Source organism: Ammospiza nelsoni, chromosome 6, assembly GCF_027579445.1.
Source record: "Ammospiza nelsoni isolate bAmmNel1 chromosome 6, bAmmNel1.pri, whole genome shotgun sequence".
NCBI classification, from domain to species: domain Eukaryota; kingdom Metazoa; phylum Chordata; class Aves; order Passeriformes; family Passerellidae; genus Ammospiza; species Ammospiza nelsoni.
The window spans coordinates 40,373,062-40,386,028 of NC_080638.1; the positions used below are offsets into that span (position 1 = coordinate 40,373,062).

The window sequence follows — 12,967 nt, forward strand, 5'->3', positions numbered from 1 at the left end:
CTCCTTACAGTATGGGCTAGTATTCTTTTCTTAGCTTCTGCAAATTTTATTATTTTATGAACAGGTAAAAATCAAATCAAATATACTTTAAAATTTTTTTGGGTTGATGTACAAAAAAAAAATTACTCCTACTGCTACTAAGTAAAGCTTAAGCTTTGCATTTAAATGTATTCAACAGTACTGAACTGTAAGAACAGGTACAGAAAACATGTGCAGTCTTGTAGTTGAAGAGTACAGGACAGAGAGAGAAACTGGAGTGAATAAAACAAAGAGCCCAGAAGGTTATTAAGGAACTGGAGCTTCTCATGTATCTACCTGAAGAGGCTGTCACTGTTCAGCCTTGTGAAGAGAAGACTCAGGGGCATCTCATCCATTGTATAAATACCTTACAGGGCAGGAGGTTACCCTTTTCCATTGGTGCCCAGCTGACAGGACAAGATGCAAGGAGGTAAAACTGAAATACAGGAATTTCTGCCTCACCTGAGAGTATTCTGTAATGGTGAGACTGAACAGGCTGCCCACATGTTGTGGAGATGTTGTCCTCAGAGACACCGAAAATCTAACTGGGCACAGCCCTGGGCAGTCTGCTCTAGCTGGCCCTGCCTTAAGCAGGAGGTTGAACTCAACAGTCTCCAGAGACACCTTCCACCACCTTGAATTCACTGGTTATTTTCAATTATATTTTCCAGAGGAATAGCTATCTTAAACAGACGGGATTCTTCTACTTATTTGATTAATTTTAAATATAAATTAGTTGCTGAGAAGTCAAACTAGATTCTAGTCGAACAGTCTTAACAGCTTTTATCAAAAGCAAAACATGATTAGGAATTGCTTGACAACAGCCACACAGTCAGTTGCAGGTGTTGTTATTTACTAGTCTGATTATACAGTCAATGCACCAAACTACCCAGAGCTCATCCTGCCTGTGCCCAAATGTAAGAGCACATGGGAAATGCTGGCAAGTTTACAGGATGGCATTATGAAGGAAGCAGAGACAGACCACCTCAAGGTATAAAGACTAAAGGACTGAGGCCTTCATTGTTCAGCTAACTAATGCATTTTCATAAATTACTTTGAATGAGACTAATAAATACAAATGTCACTTTGATGTTAATTTTTGCTGCTTAAAATGGGAGAAAAAACTTGTCTTCTTGTCTGTGCTGCAAAAAAGATGGCAGAATGATAACATTATGTGCTAGTAGCAAGAAACCAAGATGCTAATCATCTAGAGGATGGCAGATGGTGCAATGGCTTAGATATAGAGCAAAGGCTCATGTAGTCCTGGAGAAGTCTGAAACAATGCAGAGAACTTGTAGAGTCTGTGCCCCAGCATTCTGCTGCAGAATGGGGCTTGTTCTCCCAGTGATGTCAGAAGGATAAATACCTCCACTATTATGAGCTTCTCAACCATTCTAACAGCAGAGGTAATTGTTGCTGCTAAAAAACCTGCAGTCATCTGCATTTTCCACCTACTACATTTTGTTTTAATCTTAGTGTTTCATTTTTTTATATACTCTATGAACGATGTTTTATTCCTCAGCCTCCATCTATCTGTTACTTTTCTTATGCTACAGAATTTTTTCTTTTGCATGTTTCTAAATGCATCCATCGTTTTTGCAAAGACAAAATCAAAGTCAAAATTGAACTAAAAATTGCAAAGAATTAAAAAATAGCTTTTAAGCCTTGATTGTGAATGACAGAACCACAACTTAAAATAGAACCGTAATTTTTGCAAGTAAAAATACAAATATTGTTAAAACTCAGGAACCTCAAATCAGCAGTGAATTTGGTTATGTGAAATTAATAGATATACAGCAGTGTGCACATAAATCCTTGCAGGATCAGAACAAAGGGTTTAACTCGACACCTGCTGAAGCTGACAGAAAAGCCTTGCTTTTAAAGATTCAGAATCAAGCCATCAGTTTCTCCTGTGAAACATGGAATAGAGATGACCAGACTTTAGTAGTGAAGATATTGTTTCACATCCCATTTTGTAGAAAGAGCTGCTAAAAGCATGACCAACCTGATGTTTCTCTTGGACTGCCATAAATCACAAGCAACTTACCTCAAGTCATTAGTGTAATATGAGGAAGGTAAGAAATGGGAGCAGGGTGCTGGTGCACGAAGCTGTACTGTACCAGCCACCCATAAGAAGAAATTTTTAGGTAACCTCTGCTCTGCTTAGAAACTAATGGTATGACAGAGCTCAGGAAAGTTTCCTTTTGGAAAAGCATTTTCAGAGAGCAATTACTTCCAAAAGTAAAGATGAAACTTTGTTAGCACTGATGATTTTAAGAACTATAGGGTTTGAAAATTTTATCTGGAAAAATAAAATATTCTTTAGTTTACAAGTTAACAAATGTATCTGAAAACCACTAATATCTATGTATGGATATCCCAAGAAAGCAAAACTAATTTTTCAAATACATAGTTTAAAAAGTCACTGCCACAAAAAAACCTCATAGCTTCTCTAGTTTATTCTTAAATGTCTGAGTACAGTCATAAACACTCCAAAATACCAGCTTATTAAGGAAGTTACACATTTTTAACTATAAAGTTATGAATAGAATTGCTACTTTGATTCTTGAATTATTAGTAGAAATGCAGAATTTTTGGAAATGTATTTTGTTTGCAATCTCTTCTATCTCAGTTAAGAACTTAGTAACTTCTTTTTCTAGTGTCTGTTATCCATATAATTGCTTAAAATCAGGTATGAGAGCTTTCTCATTTAACTGTTTCACAGTTAAACTGAAAGGCACAGAAATGCTTCTTATTCAGTGCAGCCAGAGGATGCATGCATTCAGTTTTTGTTGTACGCCTAAAAGAAATTATAATGGGAATGCAGTGGACTAGGTAGCAGAATCAGGTGTTTGATTTTTACTCTCTGAGGAAAAAAACGACAGGAAAAAGACAAAATTCAGGGAGGAACTTTTTAATGAAATATTCATACTCCATGTTGTAATAAGACAAAAAAAATAACAGTTACATACATGTATATAGAATGATGTCTCAAAGGTGAACCACAGATTTTTCCTAGAAGCCCTGAAATAAACCAGTCTTTAATGTTGCTAGAAATCTTAGGTCAATGAACAAAGCAATCCTTTGTATTGCTGTATCATAAATTTTAAATGTGTAAGCCTTACATGGTCCTCAGCCATTAAACATAAATGGGCCAAATTCTATTCAAACTTGCACTGTTTTGGGGAAGAAGGTTAGTAACCAGAGCATAAATCTTGTCAAAATTTCAGCTGGTGATCAGCTCTGTAAATCATACTGAAATTTATTTATAGGAATGATGCTTTATAAATTATTACAAGTCTGTTTTTCATAAATATTTAAAATCCAGATTTCTAGAAGGTTTATATTGAAGATGCTTGGTAAGACAACCCATCAAATCAGTAAAGTTACTTCATTTTACTTATCAACCAGCATGTTTTATTATTGTGCAATATCCATTTTGCTTATTTAATTTGCCTACTGTACATATTTAGTATTTGTCTTAAAGATTAATTCACAGAATGCAGCAGAAGAATGATAGAAGGAACCATTCTGCTATGCAAAAAATTTGTATTCTTTATTAGGAGTCAAGACAATTTAGTATGAATCTACAATTATTCCACCACTGAACAATAAGCAACTTTACAGTGTAACATAAAATAATATCATCCAAATCAAATATTATCATCAAATATATTTTTAAAAAGTTTATTATAAACACAATATGTGGCACTCATGGCCTTTTTAATAAGTGTGCTTGGCTTTCAGAAACACGTAAAGTCTCTAAACCTGACAAATTATGTTTTTAATTAATTATATTGATATATGCTTTAAATATATATCTATTTGAAAGTTTGTATTTGCAGTACATTTAATCTTGCACAGGGCATTGTCTGACTTGTCTATGGACACTTGGAGACATAACTTGACCCAAGCAGAGAACAGCAATTAAATGAATTTTAGCCAGGATCAGCTTATCAGTTTTCAAAATGCATGCAATTTTGTATGGAAATACAATTCTGTAAACTTTATCTTCTGTTTTCTTCCCAATGCTTGGACTTCTGAAGAATTTTCAGAAAATTAGAAGCAACTACTAGAGTAGAAGACAAATGAACTATAACATACTGTACTGAAAGTGCATCTCTAATTAAATCACCGTAAACAAGGTTTACTGCACTGCAAAATCTATTATTTATTCAGAAGAAAGCTTTATTAATTTAAGCTCTTTTAAAAGACTAATAGCACAGTCAAAAGTATAATTGTTCTGCATATCTTACCTTGGGGTTGAAAACTGCTTTTCTTCCCCAGTTATTTCCAGGACTTGCTTTTCCATTGCTATTTATCAGACTACAATTAAGCTACTCCACACCATCTTTCACAGTTAAACAACTTTGCTCAACGATAAAGGATTTTATTTGCATTAACTAAAGTAACTATGCAATGAAAAATTTCCTTACCATATAAAATTTTAACTCATTAAAAGAAGCATGCACAGCACGTACTTTTCACTTGGAAAGAACATGTTCTTAAAAGTTTGTGCTGAACTATTTTTAAAGGAGCACCTTGGGATAATAATAAAAAAAGGTAAAAGAGCTGTGCTGTCACCTAGTGGATAAAGGTAGTAGAATAGGATTACTTTTTAAGTTACTTACAGTTTTAACAACATTAAGATATACTTCAGATATTATACTGATTTCCTGAAAGAGACATGTAAACATGAAAATTTGCTCTACTGCTGACATATGTCCTCTGAGTATTTTAAAGACAGACCTACAGATCCTTTGGCTCGGAACATATCTTTTCATTGTTTCGTTGTAATGTTGGCTATTACATTTTAAATCTGAATGTAAACATTGCATATTTGAGAGCCTGGGATGTAGGAGAAAACACTCAAGTGGAGGGGCTGACTGGTAGCGTAGACAACCCACAGAATAAAGACCGAAAAATGCTGTGCAACCAACATTTCTTTTGACCTCTGCTGTGCACACACCATCTTATTCTTGTACTGAAAAAGTAAGGCTGCACATGAGGAACTTCTGATAGATGAAAATGCATCTACACTATGAAGATTAAGTCAATGAGTTAATAATTCAACCTAAATATATGCATGGATTAGACTCTGATTGTACGGTTTCAAGTAAAATTGGGTTTTATTCAGATGAATTATTGATATAGGACCAGGTAAATATTTAATTGAAATTTTGCCAAAAATTTTCACTATATTAGCGCCTGTGATTTAGGACCAAGGGGAAAAGCTTTGCTTCAGGATTTTGGTATCAAAACTCAAACCAAGCCAATGCTGCCACTTTCCCCAACCTTTCTTGTGCAGCAGAAGAAGTGTGAAGACTTGCAGACATATGATGGGACTTCCATTCTATTCTAATATGGCAAGAGAGGAAAAAGGTTTTGGGAACAGGCATTTGGTTACTGACTATTAAAACAGATTTTCAAAGAAAAAAAAAACTAATACATCTCACTGAAACACTTCAAAGGTATTCTCTTCTACTTGCAATCATTCAGTAGTCATATTCTCAAGAACAATTTCTATTCTATTCCAGCATTTGAAGCTCTGTATAACCACCTCATCCTTGTCCACAGATTGAAGAATTTTAGAAAAATGTAGGAAGTATTGATTTCCCTTGGATGGTCATTTTTATGAAGTCTTTTTTCAGCAACACAGAGTAACCCCTGTTAATTTTGCAACAATTAGAAAATTCTTTGGGAACATGCATGAAAGCAGGTCACCACAAAGCATTATACTCATCAGAAACAAGGTATATGCACAGGAACTCCTAAGAGATGCCTTTATGGGGTTGTATTACCTGACACTGTCATTTCACCCTTGCTTGCCTTCAGTGAAGCAAACAGATTTATTTGTTAATAATGCTCCAATCTGAAAATGGATTCATTTCACTAAGTTTCACATTATGAAACAAAAGGCACATAATATCCTACCTTACATTGCACTTTTCAAAGACTTAAAATACAAAGTCTATGGCTTTCTATTACCAGAAGACTTGAAAAATACCAATAATGAATTTTTACTCAATAGCAAATGTGCAATCGATCTTGAAATATTTTAAACTAAATAGCCAGCCAAAACTCCCCTCAAAACTGAAATGCTGTGTAACTATAAAACTGCAAAATTTTGTTCAGAATTTACATTCAACCATATTTACAGCAACTCAGTCACTTTTTGGTTTTTGTTTTGACGTAGAGTATTTTAAAGCGGTTTCTTTCCACATACACTAAAACAGTGTATGCCACATCTAAGCAGGAAATTAATAAAGTTGGTTGATATCACAGTCACGTGAGCTGTAGTATACATTTTTTCTTAGTGAAAGGTATGCATTTTTTCTTGCATATCCCTTACATCATTTGCTTCCTAGTTACAAATTGAAAATACTCAGCTTAAAACAGAACTGAGCAAACTCCTTGCACTGAAAAAATTTTTACTGAGCTAAGTACTGAGCACAGGTAGAGGACAACCATAAGTTTTACGTGAATTTCTGCAATTTAAAAGAAGTGGCGAATAATATGATGTACTATTTTGTCCTTGGTGTGTGACAGTTTTTGTTCAGTTTCTTCCCTTTCATACTAAAGTGATTAGAACTGCTTGCAACAAATACTTATAATTCAAATTTGGTGAGCAGTCAGCAGTATGTGCTTACAGCTTGTACTTTCAGACAGTGTCCTTACAACATATTTGCTGGAGTATTCAAAGCTGGAAAGCAAACATCAGAGGGCATGATCAAACACAGACTTTTAAAAAAGATTTGGCAAAATGTTTATGAATTCCCTCCTAGAATGCAACACTTTATAGAATATGGACTTTAAACAATATTAAAATATCTGCAATATTGACTGATATTTAAAATGGACTTATGTCAAATTTTTAATTAAAACATGAAGGGGCATCTCCAGGTGACAGATAAATAATACATGTTTTAAAGAGTTACTTTTCAGTATAACAATTTGTTTAATCTAGAGAAGCAAGACAGTCAAAAGTTTCACAACTCTGTGCGTAAGGAATCCATTTTAATCCTCTATGCCTTCTTTACAAGACATTAATTATTAAAACAATACCAGGACACTCCAGAAGTTACCCCAACTTATTGTTTGCTAAAGCTGGAGAATGAAGAGTTCAGCACTGACTTACTCTTTACCTTCACTGTATTTTTTGAAATACTTTAGAAAACACAGATGAATTAGGAACTTTGAAAGACTGGAAAAAGTACAATACCTGCTAATAAGCAGAAGAAAGAAAAAGTATTTCCCTCTGACAGCAGAATTAGATGCGTTTGTTGGCAAAGGAAACAGAGTTATCTGCAACCTGTATTTCTTTGCACAGACCTTAAAAGCCCTCTGAGATGCACATTGTGAGGACATACCAACTTGAAGGAAGTTTGGGTTTTTCCCTGAACACGTGATGGCAATTCAACCACATCCAAAACACATGTCCAAATCATCCAAGTTAAGGGTGAGGACAGCAAAAACCATGGAACTAATCTAGAAAGTGCCTAAAGCAATGGAGATAGCTGCCCACAAATGGTCTGTTGAGGGCAGAGAAATCTGGTTAGGGGGTTTTTGCACAGCTGGTCACCTGCTTCCCTCACTTTCCCATTAAGATAGGGTGGCTGTGGCAGGGCTGGTTGTGCCACTGTCATCCAAAGCCTATCAAGTTTCTTTGAGCTAAAAATGGACAGTCGCATCCCCCACACTTACAGAGCCCATAGTCTCACACCTGGTGCTTCTCTTTCCTCTCAGACCTGACTAAAAAGACTCATAGTTGAAAATACTGTGAGGCAAGAGTTTTTTTGTGGCAATTCCTGCCGGTTCTGAGTTCTGTTAGGTTGAAGATAACACAGCTTCTTCTTTTAACTCCTGTCTCGGCTAAAGTGAGAAGTTCATAGACAAAAAGTTAAAAAAAAGAGAGGAAAATAAATTTAAAATATGAAAAAAGTTTTAAATTTATTAAGAGAATTTTAGAAAAAAAATGCTAACAGAAAAAGAAACTCTTGATCTGGATTTAATTTTAAAGATTAGGGGTTACTCTAAAGCTTTATTGGAAGTTTATTAACTTTATAAGTAACCCAAACTACCACAATAATGAAATGAAAATTAAAATAACAAATGGTTTCATGCGTCACTGTAAACAAAAAATGCAATAAGACAGGGTCAATTCTCAGCCCAACCACATGCTTCCTGCGTGACCTATGTATGCCACTCAGTCCTTGTGATGCTGTAGTTCCTTAGCTGTGTAATTGAACTAGAACTTCCTTGCCTCAGAAGCATCCTATGAAGATAAAATTAATAATTATTTGCTTTTGTGTTAGCATGGTGAAAAAAATTAAGTAGACTCCAAAACCAGAAATAATTACTGCATAATTTAATACGATTTAAAATAGAAAATAAGATGTTGAAAACAGAAGGATTTATGATACCAGTAGTTTTAAGGTTTTCCTATTTCTTCTTAAAAAAAAAAAAAAAAGGAAAGAAAAACCCAACAATCTGTTAACAAGCTGATAATTATATATACCACTAACATAAGAGACCAGGAAAGTTGTAAATGCAAAACTACTTTTTTTCAGCTAGGTCAATTCTAACTAACTAACCTGTACTAACTTTAACAATGAACAGTGATACTTATTCAAATACAATTGCCTATTTTACGTTGTTTTTCTGACACACAAGGTAATCAAAGTTTAGTGTGGAGACCTTTAATCAGAATCAGCGGCCTACTAAATAGCAGATGTCTGCAAGGCTTTGCTATCTTTCCTAAAAGCAGTTACAACTTGGGAAAAGGAAGTATCATCTCTTTAAGAGATGTCAGGCATGAATACCAGGGAAATGCAATTCAAAAATAAGTGAACTTTTCTACTCTGTTTCAGTATGGACATAGCTCCCCATGAATTAAAATACCATAAAAAAGTTGTTTAATTGCATTTAAATAAAAGAAAGGTTGTGACTTATTTCGCACCATTGTTAATGTCTAACTTTTAATGCCATCATTAGAACAACAAATGAGCACAATTCAAAGGTATATATCTAATACAAACATTCATAAAAAATCACTAAAAATACTTTGGGAAAGCAAAGGTAGGAATCAATCAATAACAGCTTGCTGTCTAGAGATAGCAAACAAGATGGCTTATCTAAAAATACATTTAACACTTCATATCATTGTAACAGGTCAGTGGAAAAGGGCTTCACTTCAGCAATCTGACTACATACCTAGCTTGCAGTAGGGTATCACAGACTGGGCCCAGCTTCTGCAATGATAGATGTTCTTAGCATTACTGCTGACACAGGCTGACTTGCCCAGTCAAGCTTTTAGTATTTCATGTGTGTCTCTTCATGTTTCATTACATAACAGTTTCTTTTACGCATCTCACCTCTCACAGCACTGTCATTATGGAAACATTTCTTGAGTAATAGAAAACCATAAAGTCCTCCTGAGTCAAAGGTCAAATGCAGTTAATTTATTGCAAAAAACTCCAACAACCCACAAAAAATCTCAGCTGCAAGTTACTCCTTCACTCCAAGGAGTCTTATATTTTCCTTGTCTTTCGAAACAACCCACAAGTGATAATGAAATGCTTAAAGCAATAAGAGAGAGAATCAGGTTTCATCTACCTGGACCGTCTGGCAGCATACTGTGTAACAATAAATGAATGTTCTTAAGTCACAGCATTTCACTGGAAATGAGGCAGAACTTGTGTATTTTAACAGCTTTTTACAACTAGTAACCACTAGCAAATTTATTTTACTTTCTCAGGGAAGACCAGCGAACGTCCCTAATTTAAACTAAAGGGCCATTCAGCCTCTAAGACAAAAAACACTTCTGCTTAGCACCTGAGTAATACATGGAATATGTACAGGTGAATCAAGAAGACTGGAATCAAAGATAGTTTGTCTTTGGCTGGTCTGAAAGGTCTGACTCATTTCCAGTTCTGTGATCATTTATTATCCAGAAAAGAAAGGCCAGCTTTCTGCAGTGCAAACACAGTGGTGGTCTGCGGCTCATGATGAATAGATTTACCAGGTCTGCTCTGAATTGCATGACATAGAGTTTTCCAACAGGCTCTGACACCTGATGTATGTTTAAACTTCCTCACACAGAAAGCCCTGAATATCTACCTGCATGCACTTTTTCCTAAAGTTATTATGCACAAAATACATTAGATGGCATATCATTTAAAGTGATGTTACAGCGCAGAAATATTTTAATCAGTAATTTCATGTCTGATAAAGACTTATTTCCCTGCCAGTATTCTAACTTCAGTATAGCACAGGAGTTTGTTCTGGTCTTAAAATATCAGTTTCCATATTTTCAGGTTCCATGTTATACAAAGTTTATACAAGAGTTGATTTACATTTGCAGAATAACAGAAAAGTAAAAGACATTGATGACTTATTTTTATACTCAAATCAGTGCAACTGTTGGAGCATTTATCTGCACTGCCTCATGATAAACAGCAGAAACACCAGCCAATTATTCCAGAACTTGGGAGTTACATGCCAAACTAAGCATTGCAAAAGTCACAAAGTCCCAATTAAAATCAAAGTATTCACTGGAGGAATATCACAAACCCAAGAAAATTCCCTGGCAACAGTTAACAGTTGTCAAATTGATAGTCACACTGTTCATTACAGTTTACTTGTTTTTGCAGATAAAAAGTAATATAACCACTGTACTGGAAGCACACACCTTCTTTTAGTTTTAAAGAGCCTGCAGTTTGAGCCTGCAGTTTGAGTGGGCAAGAAAATAAAGCAATATTAAAATGTTATCATTAATCAAATATTTTGAATTACCAATTCAACAAAGCCAAACCAACATTGATAAACAGTGTTTAGTCTGGAAGGAAAAGGATCAAAATACTATGCAACTGCGTTAAACTGCATAAACCCACAATTACACAAAAGAGAACACATTTAAAAGTGCTTCTTCCAACTATGCTCCCTCTGACATTCAATTTAAATATGAAGGATAGCCCAACTTTTTACATAATGTGGCTTAGTTGATTAGCCTGGTAACTACACTGAGTCCTGTACACACAACAAATTGAATCCATTAAAAAGACAAAAGAAAGAACAAAATGTTTTCATTCAACTCCTAATAAATCAATGCCAGTAAACACTATGCAGAAATAAGCAAAATGTTTGTTACTTTCTGAGGTACTCAAGAAAAAGTTCAATATGCAGAAGGAAGAATGCACTTAATACACTCATAATTGCTGACATAAGTTGTTTTTTTAAAAATGTTACAATACTTATCTGAGCTTTAATCTAAAAATTCTTCAACAAAGATCCCCATTCAAATATTCTTACAGTTCTACTGAAGTTCATTTGTACTGTCTCATTTCAAAATTTTGTAGAGCACAGAAAACATCCTCCACTCTGCTTTATAAACCTTAACTTCCTTCACTTAGTCCTCCCTTTTTACACTGCCAGTTCATGTATCCATGATTCTTACAATTCTTTAAATTCCTAACGAGGAAGAGGATGTCTTTGGTCTTGAAAAAAAGTGTGTTGTCACTTTCTCAATACCACTATCTGACTTCTAGATTCACTTGTTACCCCAGTGAGAAAGAAAACAAAACTTACAGCACCCTAAAGAATACTGAGAGGCTGTAGACAGTGCATCAGGATCACACCTTTATGGATTTGGATGCAGAAGGCAGAGGGCAAATATCACCTGGTTAAAAGGCTTTCTTTCACCTTATTGTAGGAACATGAACATTACTGGAACATAACTGGAAAAGATTCTAAATCAATTTCCTTCAGAAATAAAGTCAGGTATATAAAGGAGACATAATTTAGCTAAATTCTTCCACATAGGTCCTGGTTATGAGAACAACTCTTAAATAGATTAAGTCCTGTGTCTGTGGAAAATCTAAGAATTACAATATTAACTGTTTAAATATAGGAGTCTATACAATGAACATCAGAGGGAAATCTAGTCTTTTCACAAGACAAACTGTCAGATCATGAAAAGACTACACACCCTTATTTCTCTGAGAAGGCCCATGAGCCAAGATTACCTGATCCACTTAGTGCTATTAACCTCCCTAACTTTGTTTTTCTTAAGGTGTGATGAAAAACAAGAAATCTATAAAATATTCTGCATTTATGAAGAATAAGAGAACTTGAGCCTATCATAGAATATGCTGAACTGGAAGGGACCCGCAAGGTTCATCGAGTCCAACTTGTCATTGGTTTTAGATTAACTGACATACTGTTGTATCTGAAACCTAGATACAGGCAGGTCTTTTAGTTACTTATTTTTTAACATTTTTTGTTAGATTTTCTTCAGACTTGGTTGCATTATAACCAGGTAATTTCCCTAACTATATCTCATTCCCTACTCTTCGATGATCCAGGGCAGGAAGAACAGTTTTTGATTCTATGTTTTGTTGGCACGGCTAATGAAGGGGAATGTTTTTAACAAACATCTTCCTTTTTGTCCTAGTCAATTCTCTGTCAGGAGAAGTACACTGAGTTTACAATGATACAGATCATCATATTTTGAGACAAGGAACATGAAAGCACACCAAAAAACTGCATGACATTTCCAATATACTGATATACTTTTAATTTCCTGAATAAACACAAATACAAATGTGCAGACTCAAGGAAGAAAAAATCATAGCTAAAACTTTAAGGACAAAGTTGGTATAAGGATCCTTTAATCAGTTTTGTTTAAACTTTTAAACACCCAACTTTCAGAGTCAATGTCAGTTTTGACTGAAAGGTATCTAGAGACTCCAACTTTAGCAAACAAAACTGAATGAAGAACCGAAAAGGTTCTCATTTCACACTTATTACAAGTAAGAGCAACATAGATGTTGTAGTTAAGTTGAAGTTTTACACAAATATAAAGAACAGCTTTGAGTGTACAACACTTCATAATTTCAAAACCAATTCGGCATTTAGATAATTAGCTGCTGCAGTTGAGAGTTCGTTTTAG

General features: G+C 34.7%; 1 protein-coding gene across 2 annotated transcripts in view; it reads right to left on the reverse strand.

The window, feature by feature from the left end:
* The window catches only part of SLC25A21 (solute carrier family 25 member 21), a 231,744-nt gene that overhangs the window by 118,405 nt on the left and 100,372 nt on the right, over nucleotides 1-12,967 (reverse strand). The window contains exon 1 of one of the 2 annotated variants that reach the window (XM_059474477.1): nucleotides 4,275-4,324. The exons of the other annotated variant lie outside the window; for it this stretch is intronic. The gene's annotated coding sequence lies outside the window, so the exon portion shown is untranslated. Of the gene's footprint in view, nucleotides 1-4,274; nucleotides 4,325-12,967 lie in introns of those variants that run through there. 2 annotated transcript variants of the gene reach the window in all.